The sequence below is a fragment of the Bombus affinis genome, chromosome 1, assembly GCF_024516045.1.
Source record: "Bombus affinis isolate iyBomAffi1 chromosome 1, iyBomAffi1.2, whole genome shotgun sequence".
Taxonomy (NCBI): Eukaryota; Metazoa; Arthropoda; class Insecta; order Hymenoptera; family Apidae; genus Bombus; species Bombus affinis.
Window position 1 is genome coordinate 1,498,190 of NC_066344.1, and position 16,446 is coordinate 1,514,635.

The 16,446-nt window shown below is 34.1% G+C and overlaps 1 protein-coding gene across 10 annotated transcripts in view; it reads left to right on the plus strand.

Annotated features, from left to right (window-relative positions):
* The window catches only part of LOC126915803 (glutamate receptor ionotropic, NMDA 2B), a 360,824-nt gene that overhangs the window by 311,896 nt on the left and 32,482 nt on the right, over positions 1–16,446 (plus strand). The window lies entirely within an intron of this gene.

The following is a 16,446-nucleotide window of genomic DNA, read 5'->3' on the forward strand; positions in this document are numbered from 1 at the left end:
TCCCAGAAGGTGAGCCCTTCGTTTAGATAATGCTCCCCGACGGGCTCGTTTGCAACGTGTTAACGTCGTTAGTCGCTACATTTGAACTCGACGCTTTTTCCCTTGCACTCACGCAAGGGACTGCCTTCGCGAAGTCTCGCTTTAATTTTGCAAGGAATCCTGTTGGATCGAAATTATACTTGGGGAGACCTTCGCAAAGGTTCTAATATAGTTAAGTTTTCCATTGAAACACGAGAAACGTACGTTTGCAATACTAGTGGATTATTTTTTAATTTTAAAACTATAAGCTTTATAAAGCAGACAAATATTAGAAAATGTGTAAAAATACAGGCAGATATTATGAAACAGGAAGCTTACAGAAGGCGTATTAAAATTATAAAATGTTGAATCGAAATCGAAAAAATAAATCAGCTTTGTCGCTTAATCTTCTGTTGGAAAACAATTTTTCATATTTTTGCGAAATATTTTTAACAAAATCCTACTTTTATTTACAGATGTATTCGTTTATTAAAATAATTTTGATTATTTAATAAAATCATGCAAAGTTACAGACACCATCTTTTTTTAAATCATAAAGCAGGAATTTATTTGAGATTAGAGTACTTAGCGACCTGTTAGAAGAAAAATCTATAGATACAGAACTAATTTGGCATTCGTAAAAACACTTCCATAAATACATATCAATTAGAAACTAAAAAATCAACTACCATTAAAATATCCGATCGTATATGAATCGTGAACTTTGTAATCCTCCATCTGGAAAATAAGAGGCTGTTAACACCACGCAGAGTACGACACTTGGAATCCACATATTTCGTTGTACCTTTGTTATACGACAACTTAAATGCATTCAGTTGTTACCACTAATCAGTTTTCTGGAATTGCGACACTGTAACTGAGAGAGGTAAATAGAAACGGGAGACAAAGCGAGCGAGTTCAATTCGCAACTTCGCAGTTCATGTCGCGAAATCCACGAGGAAAATTCAATTTCGGCTGGCAGCTGTCCGGATCTCGCTATTATTCTTTCCATTCCTATCCTTTCGAGGATTTCTTATCGCGAACGTCGTTGCTTTTTCGCGTCCCGTTCCTCTGTATTAACGTTCCGCTAGCTCCGCTGAAATTCGTATCGTTTCTTGTTGCTGGAATGTTTATTTAAATGCAACAAATAACTCGATTAACGTGAAACTCGGAAACGAATTAGAGGTTGCTACTTGTCACTCGGGTAGTACGTTTCTTTGTTTCTTCGTCAGAGAATGGGAACTGGGGATCGCTTGGAAAAGGCTTGAAGGGCGTGGAAATTTTAAATACTCTTTAGTTATATCACTGATTTGCTGGAACAATGACACGGTTGAGAAAAGTAAATTTCTTTTAAAATTAATGAAATTCGTCGGTAATTTTCAAGAAGTCTATAAATTGTTTAGGAGTTTTTAAACAGATTACAAAGGACGGTAAAACTTTCCTCTATATGTGTTCTAAATATATTGTATGAGTCCGTCATTTGTCACATTGGTTAACTGCACAGAATAAAAAGTAAAGAAAAGTAATGAGATTGTATACGATACAGCGTTGATGCGATAAGCATCTAAAATTTAGAAAATCTCAGAAAGTGGAACGAGCGCTTTGACCTATTGACTCACATAGATGTTATTCCTGTGTAATTGGAAACTTACAAATTACTACATTAAATCGTACCAAACATTACAACTGGGCTATGAATTCTTATTTATATTCACGTTCATAGGAAATTTGAAAGCGCAAAATTACACAAAATATACATGATATGAAAAAATATATAAAATTAAAGTGTAGTGCTTTGTATAGTGCTTGATAGGTAAAACAATCTTTTATCGAGGTTCTATTTTCTCAAATTGTCATATTGTCGAAAACGTGAATATACATAAAAATCCACGGTCTAATTACGACAGATATTCGAAAAGTGCTTCATGCTTCGGTGCCGAATTTTCCATCCCCATATTCCCTAATTACGTCAATTTGCATAAATTTGTATGTGACACATTTTCACAACCAGAGCTTTTATAAACCGCGATCAAAATCCACGAAATTACAAAATATGTCGAACGTAACGGCAAATGCGTTTTGCAGGAAAGCTTCGATGCTTCGAGGACAATGTAGGCAAAGGCATTAAAAGTAATTCGATTCGTAAGGTCGTGATCGCGAATAATGAATCGATTTCGACGACTACATCGCGTGGAATAACTCGAAAATTGTTGAACCGTAAACACGAACTTCAAGAATGACGCACGACTAACTCGACAGTAACCAGTTGACAACGGAACGGTTTCAGAAATTGAAATTCCTCTCGCGGAGGAATGCGATCGACGCGTGCGTGAGACCGAAACGAAATTCATGACATGGATTAAACGCGAATCAATTTTCCACGCCAATTGATCGAACGTGCACGTTAAGCTACAACGTGTATCATGTAAGAAGCTCCTTGCGAAAAATAACTTCGATTCGAATATCGCATTACTTGTACTATTTCTCAATTGCGGTTCGTACATTTTTCTCACGGAGCTTTCGATAAGCTTGAGCAAGAGTACATCTATTTTACGAATTTGAAGGTTGTATTTCATTTTATTCAATATTTTATTCAAGAATTTTATTATCTTTGTCAGTACATTAACAGTTTGATAAATGGCTTCTGTTGCTTGTCGCAACACAAGCTTGTCGTTTCAAAGATATTAGAATTTGTAACTTATATTGAATTTTTCTTGAGAATCGTCTACATTTAAAAGATGAAAACGACTCTTAAAGTTAGGGTTGGGAACATATCTCTCGGAATATTTTGGAAAGCGTAACTGTCTCAATTTGTTTAAACAACATGCCAAACTTATGAATTTTTACGAATTATTGTGATAAATTTTTCTTGCAAAGTACAAAACATTCTTTGTACATTAAATCCTTTTCGAAGATTCTCATCGTCACCTAAGAATGTCAGACTCAAGTGGCGTCAATTTGAAATCGCAAATAAATAATAGTAAAGAATAGATAAACATAAACCTGATCATGATCGAGGGACTTGTGATACTTCAGGGTCATGAAAGTTGACTGGCGCCAGCCAAGAGTCATGCGCGCGCCCAACGTCACCCTTGGGGTCGTTGAACATTCAACCACGAGGCGATGCCTAGCCGAGTTCCTCGACCTTCCACCCACGACAGATTCCTTGAATTAAGGATAACGCGAAGAGAATGTCTCGGTTCCAAGGTCGAATTAAACAAGTCCCCAACATCAAAGTGACGCTAAGGAATTTAACGCCATCGACGTCATCGATTTCAAATTATAATTATAAATATCCTTATGTTTTAGATGAAAATTTTCCTATGAATTTCTTTCCATAAAAACAGAAACGTCATGTGAAAATGAAGGATTATCGTTCGACAAGTAGTTCTTGCTTCTTTCTTTCCGAAATTGTAAACTTAAAACCAGAGCGATTTACTCAGTTATGAATTAACTCTGCAAGTATTCAATGCTCTGGATATAAATATTTTTAATAAACGAAACAAGCAATTGGCTATGTACTGATATTTACCATACACAATATTCTACATATATTTTGACTTGTATAAAATCCCACGAAACGGATGAAGAATTCTATTTCGAGAATATTAGTAATTCATACTAATGAGATCTAAATGATAAAATATTTAAAAATCCTGAAGAAAATTAGTTTCTAAGTACAAACAGACAGGCGTTCGATTAATTAATTTAAGTCAACGAAGTACTTAAACCCGGTTCCTTCCTTTGGACGAATTCCCTTTGAATTTTTTCCATCGAAAACTTTCCTTTCATAATTGCGAAAGGGAAACCGTCTACAAAGTTTTACTTTCTTTCGTCGACGTACAATGTCGACAAGTGTCAGCTGGAAGGTTGCGTTATTTCACGGATAATTAGAAAGCGGAGGTTGTGGAAGTCCGTGGTTTTCGCGAGATTATTTCCCTGCGCGGTGTAATTAAAAATTTCGATTGTCGTATAAAGTACAAGGTCGAAAAGAAAGCGGCCTGGTCGAGAGGAAGAAAGAAGAAATATCGCGAACCCGGTTGAATGCTCGCTCGTGGCCGAGTTAGCGATGGAATCGCTGTAATTGAAAGAGTCACGACAGAAGCGGCACGGGAATGTTGAAAATTGCCCGAGCTGCGGTTATGATTGGTTCTGTTCACTTGTATTTACTCGAAGCTCGTGCACTGGTCACAGAACGCTCACAGATATTTAAACGGTTTCCAAATAAAAACATCGTCCCACTCTGCCGAGTATCGATTCAAATCTAAATCTATATCCTTAAATATTTGAATTCATCCGAGCAAATTTGCAATTTTCCTCGATTTCCATTCGACTCGACTCTACCGTATAAATGCGTTTTCTTTTCTTTTTATTTCTTTTTTTTGTGGGGGGAGGGAGGAGAGGCATTCAAGGAAAAGTTTCGGTTCAAAGGATCAAATTTAAATTTCTTCAACTCTTTCTTCACTTCTGCTATCACGTTTGTTCATGTTTGTGGAAGTTTGGAATCATTGCGTGTCATAAAATCTAACGATAACTGACACGTAGAACCTAAGAATTTGAAAATAAATTATGTAACTTAAAATTTAATTACGCTAGAAAGCACGTCAAATCTACAGGAATAAAAGAATATTGAATATGCGTATCGATATCTGTAATAGTAATTAAATTAATAATAAAAATCACGAAGAAAGTTCAATGTGATAAGATCGTGGCAGAGATAAAGATCGTGACAATTTCCAAGCTTTTGGTCGATCATACGTATTTTCTAGATTGGTGTATAATATTTACGTTTCTGAAGTTTCTGGAATCCAAAATCCTTTATAATTCATTAATTAAGAACTCATAAATGAAGCAGTACATAGGTTAGTCAATCAGTGAAACAAACAAAAGAAATTAGATAATGACACAAACCATAAATTTTGCACATTTTCCTCAAACTTTGCACGAAGTATTTCCATTGTCCCTTAATAAAAAAAAACAAAAAACAAAATAGGATGAATTTTTCTATATTTTCTGGTATATTCATACAAGAAGGAAGTACCCTTATGCTCAATTTCATTCAAAAGAAACTGGTTCTATGTTCTATTCCGAAAATGGACCTCGATATTAGGGGCTTGAGCAGCAAGAAAGAAACATTTTAGGTAACAGGGTCCTTTCCCAGAAGCGAAGCTTTTGGCATATTCGAAGTTCTTTCGGAGTAAGCGTAAACTCTCGTCTCTTGTTCGATCATTGGGAGGCGTAACCAAGTCTCTAAAGGCAAAATCGATTCTTCTCTCTTTAGATTTCCTTAGAGCGGAACGTTTCCATGTTTGTAGAATCGTGTGCATAGAAAAGGAAAGGATGAAGATACTGCAAAACAAATCTAAGAAAAGAGATAAGGTTAATGGAGAAACAGCAAGTCCTGGAGTTTCCAACGACGAGAATCACTTTATTTCGATGTCACTCGCCTTGAAAATGGTCTTCCTGTTCGACATCGATAGTTAATGTCGCTGCGAGAGTAAAACGAGAACAAAACATCATTTTATACGAATCACTTTTATACAGATACAAAGGAATAATTACACTTCCACGTGTTTCTATAGCAAATAAAATAGATGTAAAATAGAAAATTGTATTAACAAGTTTTTAATTTCTGCAAAATATCATATTGTATTTGCGCACTTTTTCTGACAATAAAATTTGTCTTATCCCAATGATTATAAAAATTTAATAACGCGGATCACCGATGTCTACCGTGTCTACAAACAACTTGTTTAATAGGAGACAATGTTTCAAAATAAATTTCGATTCACAGAAGGGTAATTTAAATTCTTTAGAAAATAGATCTCTATCGCGATGAGAATTTCTTCTAACGTCTGAAAGAAATTATTTTACTCGATCGCAATTTTTTTTACCAGTTGATTAGGAAATAATTCGATAGAAGATAATAAATGTTTTAACATATCGAGTTTGAAAAATGGTCTCGTTGAATTTATTTATTTTGAAAAAATATCTACCCGCGAACCGACGTGTCTCTTTGAAAATACATCAATAGTAAGAATAGGAGGTTCAACCACACGCGAGGGTGATTTTTAATCTACTCGAACGACACGTTCCGTTTACGTTTGGTTTGCTCTTATATAAAAGAATTCAGCTGCATTGGCAGTCACACTCTTGCCAGATGCATCAGACGTCTCATGTATCATCGCGGACGAGGGATTCTAGAATTAAATCGAGCGGAGAAAGATACACGGGCGGACTCATCATAGCCTTCGCTAGAGATAGAGGTCGAATTTAGGACACCAGGAGCGGTGAACTTGCGAGCGATGAAACGATATGAGATTTAACGTGGAACGTTACTCGAATTCCTTTTTTTTTTTTTTTTTTGCCATTGTCTTTTAATTTCCGGTATAGCAGCTGAAATGTTCGCTCGAAACGCGATTTCAATGGAAAATTTCCGAGGAGAGAAGAATTAATTTCTTGATGATGATTTCTTTTATTAAATTAGATAAATTGTGCATAATCTCCGATTATATAAATAGAATATACTGGATGCAATAATAATACTGTAAATAAAAATTGTAAAGAAAAATTTTTCATAATTTTTATCTTAATTTGTATAGCAAGAGAATTAATTCTGTCGATACTAAAAAATAATCTGTTGAATTTTTAATGTGGTTTTTAATTTAAGAGAAGGCAACGAAAGTAAAATAAACTAAGCTACAAGCTAGTCTCAGATACAAACAAACAAAAAACATGAATTCTGTGATTCGTGTAAAGAAAATAACAACAGCACAATACGATTTGGAATTTTTAATCGAACGAAATCGAAGCATGTATCTGGCATATCCGCAGATCTCTTGAATATAAATTTTTCCTGGTAAACCAAGTTTTTAAGATTTCACGCTCAGTAACATTTTCCTCAGGTTCTCCGCAGCATTTTGTATAAAACGCGCGCAGAGAGGGTAAAAGAACTACTTCAAAAGAACTACGTTACTCAAGCGGCCATTAAATTTCCGGCAAACGTGATCGCTTGAACGCCTTGTTTGGTCCTAACACGTTAATGTGTAAGATCAGCCTGTACCCTGAAAGACTCGAAATTTCTTTCATACTATGCGAATAATATTTCTAGTTGATTCCGTGTTAATAGTTCTGAATCACAGAAATGAAAATATATTTAGGATGTTGTAGTATGCAAAAATGAATTCGTTTTCATCGATTTAAATAAATATCTCGAGTTTATAAGAGTTTATAAGTTACTACAAAGTGTTTACTCGAGTTTTAGATGTTTTATAGCAACGTCATAGCATGAAGTGTACGATGCAATTCAGAATAATAGCTTCGTGGAATGTTTTATTTATTATAACGCCGTTCACTATGAATTTTTACTATGAATTCCTTCGGCATAATTTCGTTTCAGGCGTCTCCATTTTTTATGTACACACGTATACGTACATATATCATACCCTACGTCTTTTAGGAGAAATATAAACTTGAAGAGAAACTTGTTTCGCCTACTAAATATTATAAAACTGGCGAACGGCACGAGACGAATTTTACGTTTAAAGAGATAGGTTCTTCCCTTGCGAATAACGCATACCTTTTGATTCATCTTTCTACTTTGCAGCTGAACGATATTGACAGACAACAAACATAGTACCATAGTAGAAACTGAACTCTTATTTTTATACTTTATGGATGAATACATGGCTATGGATACATAGCGTAATACTCTTTATCGAGCCACAAACCAGGAACATTTTGTCCTTTCAATTCGAATTGCTCGTCTTCTCCCCTAATACTGTTAACAGATAGACGATTGTTTCGCTTAACAGAGGACTCTCTTTCTCTTTGTAAAGCCATTCTCTTTCAATTATTTGATAATCGAAATTCTCTTTCCTGGTCGGTTTCATTGTTACTATGATAAATGAATGGATAAATGAATTCTTGTAGCTTTCGATGTGTGACCCACGTACATTTGATTTCTCGGCGTAATGGGTAATCGTTCAGGTCGGTAACGTTACAATCACGTTACAATAAAACGAAAAATTATATATAAATATATGCACGGAGACGTTTATTCAATAAAATGACGAAAACGAAAATAACTAAAAAGCTTCTTACAGCAAGCTCAAGCTTTTTATGACAACAATGCTATGAAAAATGTACTATTTACGCTATGAGGTATCAAGATAAATAATCTACTTACTGGCTCAAACTCAAAATCGAATTGAGAATCAAAGTAACCAATAAAAAGCTGCTTAACACCGGATCAAAGTCTATTATTCATACTATGAGAAATACCTGACTGTATAGAATCCCATAACGGAGTCGTGAAGCTTCTGACATGTCACACGTTAAAGAGAGAAAGACTCGGAGAGTACTCGCAGGAGGAATCATATTCGTTTTGCCTCGCTACATCGCAGCAGTATTATGAGCAAAACACGATCGCAGCGAAGAAGATCGCTATTGCGAAGTATATCCGTAAACTGTCTCTGGTTTATATTTTCTATTTGCGCATAGTTCTCTGTGGTTATATCGCTTTACGCGTTTAAACATTACTGGAGAATTGCTTTTTAAAATTGCGAAGACCACGTCAGAATTCGTCCAACGGTTCACGAAGTTTGCCCAAACACACAGACGCTTACCGGGAACTTTATTTTATACTATATATAGAAGATACATTTCCTCGTTAAATTTCTTACAAATGCATAAATATTCATAATTTAGTAATCGAGAAAAACGACGAAGAAAAATTTCGTTCAAACCAAATCGTACTACATTTCCGTCTATTTCATAATGTACGCGGAGATCGCTATCAGCGGCCGTTGATTAACGAATTTTCCAGCTGATCAAACGATGATGCGTCATTTGTACGACGTACGAAAGGTTTATCAATCGCTAATTATTATTAATTATTGTTAATCCGCTACTACTTTCATCTTCCGCTTGCTACATCCTTTCGCGCCGGAAAGGTCGGACGAATGGAAATACAGCGATATTATCGTTCGGCATTACATCGATTTCCACGGCCACTGGTGGTCTCGTTTTAATCCTGGCCACGGTATTCTCATCGAGCTAATCCCCGAACTCGATTCGCGAAAACGCCAGCAAGAGGATTGCGCTCCGTTTACACGAAAATGCCGCTCGAATCTGCGGCGTTGTGCGATGGCCCTTCACAATTTCTAACTCATGTAAATTCATGTTATACCGAGCATTACGGACACGTACGTTGTTGGAACGAATGCCATGAGTAAGAATCAGCACGTAGCGCGTTCTTTTCTCCTTTTCAACATTTTCTTCTGGGAGAATTAAGAATCTGATATAATTCTACGGAGCGATCCTGCGTTCGATTCTCCAATCAGCTTATTATATTTTATCGCATTGCTTTCAAGCTTGTATTGAATTCAGTTACACGACGGATTATTTTGAGAGACTGATTTAACAGATTCCTTGCTGTCTGATTTCTTAGGGAAGGTATTCTTCTTACAATTAGTTCAATCGATCATTGTTAAATACCAGAGACATATCTTTCTACATCTAAAAACATATTCAAATATTAAATCTTGGAAAACTATTATGGGTATAATTTCACTCCATGGAAATTTTGTTTTCATATTATCATCCAATAAAAATACCATTCCAATGTTATTATTTGTAACCGCTGCAAACAATAATATTTTTATTTTTCATCTAGAGCGGAATAACGCTAAAACATCTAAATCTACTTATTTAACTTTATCAGTTTTTTAACGTAAAAAAGGTATGAATTTTTACCCATGATAGTCTTCAAGTATTAAAACTAATTATTTAAATCATCGAATCCATTTCTTACTGATTGGATGTTATTCGTTATCGCGTGAAACTAAAAGATCATCGCACTGACTAATATAGACTATTCTTAATTACTGAAATTTTTAATCTACACATGAATTCAAGTGATCCATACAGCCAGCGAGGAATTAATTAGAATTCAACCTTTAATGCATGTTTTATGCAAAACAGAAGAACTTGCCACCTACGGAAAGGGATGAGACAAACTTTAGGAACAGCTTCCCTTGACTCTCTAAATACGTAATTGAGCAGAGTTTAGCTAAGTGGGAGAATATCCTTCCATTCGAAGTAAGTGGAAAGGGAAAATTAGAACTGTATTTGTTAACGAATGATGTAAATGAAAATGAATATCGTGGAAAGAATATTTACAAAGTATTTGATGCCATTGATCCTTTATTTCGACGATTCAGATGCTCAAACTTTATTTCTCTAATCCAAACAAGGAAGCTTTTGTAATTGAAGCCGTTCAATATTAACTAGACAACGATTTACGAACTACTCGAAGATGGAAGCTTCAAGCGCCTTACTTGACGCTAATATCTACCGATACTATTTGAGTTTATTTATCTTCGATCAAATTTTCAACATTCTGCTCGGTATGTTAGAGGTAAATTCTCACTCAGTCCTCGGTTAAGTGATCCGAGTATAATATCATTAATACTCAGCAAATCCTTGATTATTTCACATCTTAAGCTAACAGCGTATAATAACGTAATTTTTGTCACTTATGCATGTACTAGTGAGAGCTTTTACGCGCTTGTTGAATACCATTATATTTAAAAATATATAATATTTACATTTAGAATATATAATATTATCACAATATTTATAACATGAACATAATCGACCAAATATAATATTTATGAAATTTGCAGTATAAGGACGGGATCTATAGTTGTGAATTATATAGTGATCACTGTTTATTTCAACGGCAAAAAATGATCTCGGCTGCGAAGCAGAAACGTTAAATTTTGAAATACATAAATTAGAATAATTCCTGATTTTCATAACGATATTTCCGTAAAATTATAGAAGTATGTTAATTCAAATGTAAAACTATGCTCATTAATATTCTGTATTAAATATCTAGATTAACAACTAAAGTGCAAAAATATTTAAATCTAAGAGGGAAAAACAAGCAGAATTAATTAATAGTTGTATAAAGCGATATTAAGCGTGTTACAGGCGTTCGGTAACGAGATGGTTACCAAAAAAGCAATTAGTGGCACGCGATTTTGTTTCGCCCTTTTAAGAGCCACAAGAGAGGCAGCAAGTGGACAAAGTAGTTTACAATGATGGCCATAAGAAGGCTACGATGCGATGGCTGTTGGTCCCAGCTGCTAGAGACAAAACAAAGTTTCAGAGACACGTGAAACTCTTCCTCAGTTTTGACGTTGCTGTTCGATACAATTTATGCTGATGTGCAGTAACTTTCCGAGTGGGAAGCGATCGAGAAGTAGCGACCGAACTCTCCGAACGTTCCCTTACAATTTAGTAACAAACGAGTTTTCTTGATACATAAGCTTGTTTCTCTGGCAGAGAACATTTACAATGTGATTTTGCTAAAACCTTTGTTACGTAAAATAGAAATCATCATTAGATTAAATTATTAGAAAATCACTTACATTAAATCATTAGAAAATCATCAAATATTGTGGAAACTTCATTAAACAAGTTTGTAACTTTATTGTTATTTTTTAGTAATTTACTATTATAAATAACATTTTATATCTTTGACAAATTGATTAATACGTTAATTCTGAAATTACATGTTTTCAAGTATGTGACCATAATTCAGCTTAGATTGTTTAATTTGAGAACTTTACTCTATTTTAATTGTTATTGTGTATTTTATAGAAACCATTAGTAAAATTAAGTGTCTAACTAAAAAACTCCAAAGCTTTTAAATCATCTAAAATTAAGTAATATAACTCAAATCGTTTGCATTCTAATCATTTATGACTCGATGATCTAATTGGGTGTTAACATCCTGCTTCTTCAACCATACATAACTTCCATGGTTTAGTTATAACACATGTGGTACTGAATTGAAGACACGTTACACTGAACGTTAAACAATACTCGTTCGTCGTACGCAATGAACAACGCGTGCGTAAACTCGCGTACGCAATGAATTATAATTAAGCCTCAGGCCAGCATGTGGACGCAGACTAAACAAACATCATTAAGGAAGTATAACGAGAAAAGATGTTTGCATCCTTCTAATTGCTCAAAAAAGCGTTCGCTAAGATGGTAAATTTTCAGCTTCAATGTACAGTCGTTAACTTCCATCTTCCAAATTCCAACACTAAACTTCCAACAATGAACTTGTAACTTCTAATTATTAGTTATGTAAGCCCGTGTGTGTATGAAACTTCTAGATATTGACTTGCAACTCAAATTCGAACTTTCAACTCACAACTGTTACTTTCAATTGCTAACATTCAAATTCCAGGGAGTATTAGATTTTGTAGTATGTACGTTCGCTCACCTTTCGACTTGTACATTTCGAGGATTGTTATTAAGATTTTACTTGCGCTTTCTAAAATTCCATCGAAGAAAGTACCACGATCCTATTAAATGATAATTCACAAAATTTCCTATCTTATATTTATTTTTAATTCGTTTTTAAACTAACCGATTACGAGAAATAAAACAAAGGTCGCTATTGAACGTTCAAAGGGAAATCAAAACAATATAATCTCAATGTACTGCTATATTAATTAAGGATAGAATTGTTGTCTCTGTGGTAAAATTGAAAGTATATTCCATATTGACCTTTTTCTAAATGGATAAGTCTTGTATAGAGGAATATTTGCTATTACACATTCCATTGCTCATTCATATCGTAACGTTCCTCCTTTTATCATTACAATTATTATAGCTAAGAATGAACTATCGACTATATTCATACTGTGTCTGCCTCGTTCAGATATATCCTTATAGTACTGTGTTTATTGTAGCTTATGTATTATTGCAGCAAATAGTGCAGCATCGACTGCCGATAATACCTGTGATTTTAATTCCATCAAACATTTGCTTACGTTTGGCATTATTCGTTACTAACACAAATTCTGATGCTTCCTATCCTCTTTGGAATAGCAAGGGGAATTACGCATAATGGAGCAAATTGTTTGATGTTTGCTTCGATGCAACGGAAATCATCCGTTTGTATTACCTTACATTACGTTCAAATGCAGGTTTTGTATGACATGTGAGCTGAGCATATTTTATAAATTCTCAAACGTATACGCACTATATTATATATTTAGATACGAAGAAAATAATGTTCAAAATCAAGATGTACGTATCTTGTAGATATCAAACAAGTGTTTGAATTGAGTAGTACTGCAATGAAATGGTACCTAAGCAATGACAACAAGTGATCTCATGATCTACAATATAATTATTTTGCCTATATAATAATGTTATGATAGCATACTTCAGAATGGAACGTATTCAAATTCAGATAAAATTCATTTTGTTTATCTTGTCTTGTGGAACATTAAACATACATAAACATAAACACATAATCTATAAAAATTTTTAATCGATTATAAAATGCTTTCTTTTGTTTTCCCGAAAAATTGCTTTAATTTCTTTAGACATCTGACATTCTTTTCGAATTTTTGTGAGCTTTTGTAAATTTCCTTTAAACTACGAGTGCAAACCTGCAATGAAATTGAAACGATCCTTTCTGTATATTAAATACATCTTCGACACTTCTCGCCATTACTTTTTGAATTGGGAAACCCGTCCTTCGATATTCCTTTTCCATTGTACACGCATAAGGGATCCTTTATAGTTTCCTCCAGCCACATCCTGCCTCTGCATTCCACTTGATCGACCACGAATCAGTTTTGTGGATATAACAGGAGCAGGTCACTTCCTGTTCCGGTTTATGTACCGTTTCCCGTTCTTGAGCACTGTACAGCCCATTTTGAAACTAGTTTTCATTCAATATCGAATCATATGAAATGGCATGGAAACTTACAATCTCTTCAATGTATCAGACTCATGCAATGCAATGATAACGAAAAATGTTATGTAATAGGACAATAATTTAAAAATCTCAAGAAATATTATATTATACGTATTATTAGACTGCGGATATTTATGCAAGCTCGTGTTTTCGTAAATATAATTTCAAAAATAGAACTTATATGGACAAGTGTTTTATCTATTAAATATTGTATCAGATGTAGAGTACTTTGAATATTTTATATATTGCTGCATATAGTCTACATAATGCAGTCTGTGCATTTTTTATATCTTTTAATTTGTCGTCAATGCAGAAAAATCTGCAGCCTATCTATTATTAGATCGCGGATGTTTATGCAAATTTACATTTGTATGAAAACAAACAAACAGATATTTAGAACTCACGCAGAAATCTATTCCTGCCATTAATTACAATAAGGATATGTTGGGTATTTTATGTCTTTCTGCATAGTGTATACTTTTGCACCTCTCATTTTCAGTGAATACATAAAAATCTGCAGTCTACTTACTCAACTCGATATTATGTCATTACTCATTAGAATTTGAATCTAGTACGCTCAAAATCTACGGTATTCTAAATGGCTCGATCATCTCGTGTCATGATTTGATGTCGAGCAAAACCGATCGGGTGTACTTAATGCGATTTTCACATTCCAAGCATAAATCCAGCTTTTCCTTTACTTTTCTTTTACGTGAGATTCACATCAAATACGTTGAACAGTGGTTATTCCTGAGGACGCATATGAGATGAAGATCTTTCCATCTCCAGCGTGCGCTTTCCCTTTTTATTCCCACTGATTCTCTTTTTTTTCTCTCTCTTTAACTTGACCCAGCCCATGGGATATTTTACTCGGCAAATGTATTTGAATCGGCAGTATAATTTTACGGTAACATTTTACGACGTACGTATTCTGTCAAAGAAGATTCTTACGAATAAATCGTTTTATTAAATGGATTTATAAAATGATCTATTTTGTTGGTAATTTTATCTGCTATCCTATCCTTCGCCTTTTATTCGAACGTGGTTTGATAGTGATTTAAATTTTCGAGAAACAACGATGATCATGGACAATGTGGGACGATTTATTCTTGCATAAATCACCTATTTTAATACTGACCGCTATAAATGTTCAGCTTGATATACGAATATTAGAACGCAACAAAACCTAGTAATTTCAGGATTAACTTCGTCCCTCGTTATCGATAAATACGCTCGTATGATATGAGGTCAATATTTCATAAAATAATGCAGTCACACGGATATATGTTTGCAGCTCCGATCCTGTAGCGTTGCATTGAATTTAATTAATATAATTGCTATTGGAACGTTGGAACAAAATTAGTGAAAATTCGGACAGTGATATAGATTACGATACAGAGAAACTTTCTCGTTTCGTTTGAAGTTAGAATTATTTAAAAAAAATGAAAGAAGAACAAAGGTGATCCTTCGCAGTAAACTCTATTTTATATGAGATAGATATTGCGATATATTCTAATTTATTAATAATTATATATTATATTAATGTAGATGTTCAGATATCAACTGCGACACTTCTAACAATTTCTATAATAAATGTTTAAGGAAGATGAAAGAAATTTCTTTTTCAGTGGATCCTATTTTATGCAAATATCATAATAGGATGTTGCAATGGCTTAAAGTTACTTCCACCCACTGAATTTCCATCTGCCAACAATTTCATATACAATTTTGCGGTTTACCACTGCCCATTGAATTATACAGTCAACGAACACGCTACCTTCAACTTCCAATTTCGAAACTCCCATCTACTTTTCCTAATTTCAAGCATCCCCCGTAATTTGCGACACACGGCACCTCTTATATCTTCATCAACGAGAACAACGAGGAAAGAAGCGTTGTTGTTCAGTACTCTGAAAAAATGTATGACTTTATTTCCGAAAGTAAATTTTCTCGTTGTGTCGTAAATGAAATTATGAACTTTAAACCAGAAACAATTTAGTAGATGGATTACAAAATCTTAGTTGATATTGAATTAATTCGCTTGTGCATTATGAGTCTCGTTATCAAATGCTAATTTATTTACAAAATAGGATACTCTAGTAACGATTACATATATTGTAGCATAGTTATTTAAAAATAATTATTAGAAAAATTAGGAAAAAGAAACATCCAGGTGCGTGTATTATTCTAATCGAGGGATGTTACGGTATATGGTTTATAACTATTAACCACTAATTCAACATGATCGAAATAGGATAGTTGTTAAACGTTGAGTCAAGTTTACCTAAATAATACCGAGGTTTATTGAGCTCAGGTGAGCTCATGCTATCAGCTAAATCCTATTAAACCCTCTTAGATTCTAAGTAGATATTCCTAGGCACCATCAAACATTATCCGATTTCTCAAGATATTGGACTTCTACAAATCCGCTAAATCTGCCCAAGTATTTCTAAATCTTCAAATGAGTCGACGAAGTAGGCTCATACTTTAAGAACTCTATCTTAATTTCAATTTTTATAGGCCATTTAAATCCATATCTAGAGAATGACGATTCTTGCATAGATGTGGTGAGTTTTTAATAAATCAATTTCTTTCTTTTATTCTTCTATTTTCTTTCTGATATTGCAAAAAAT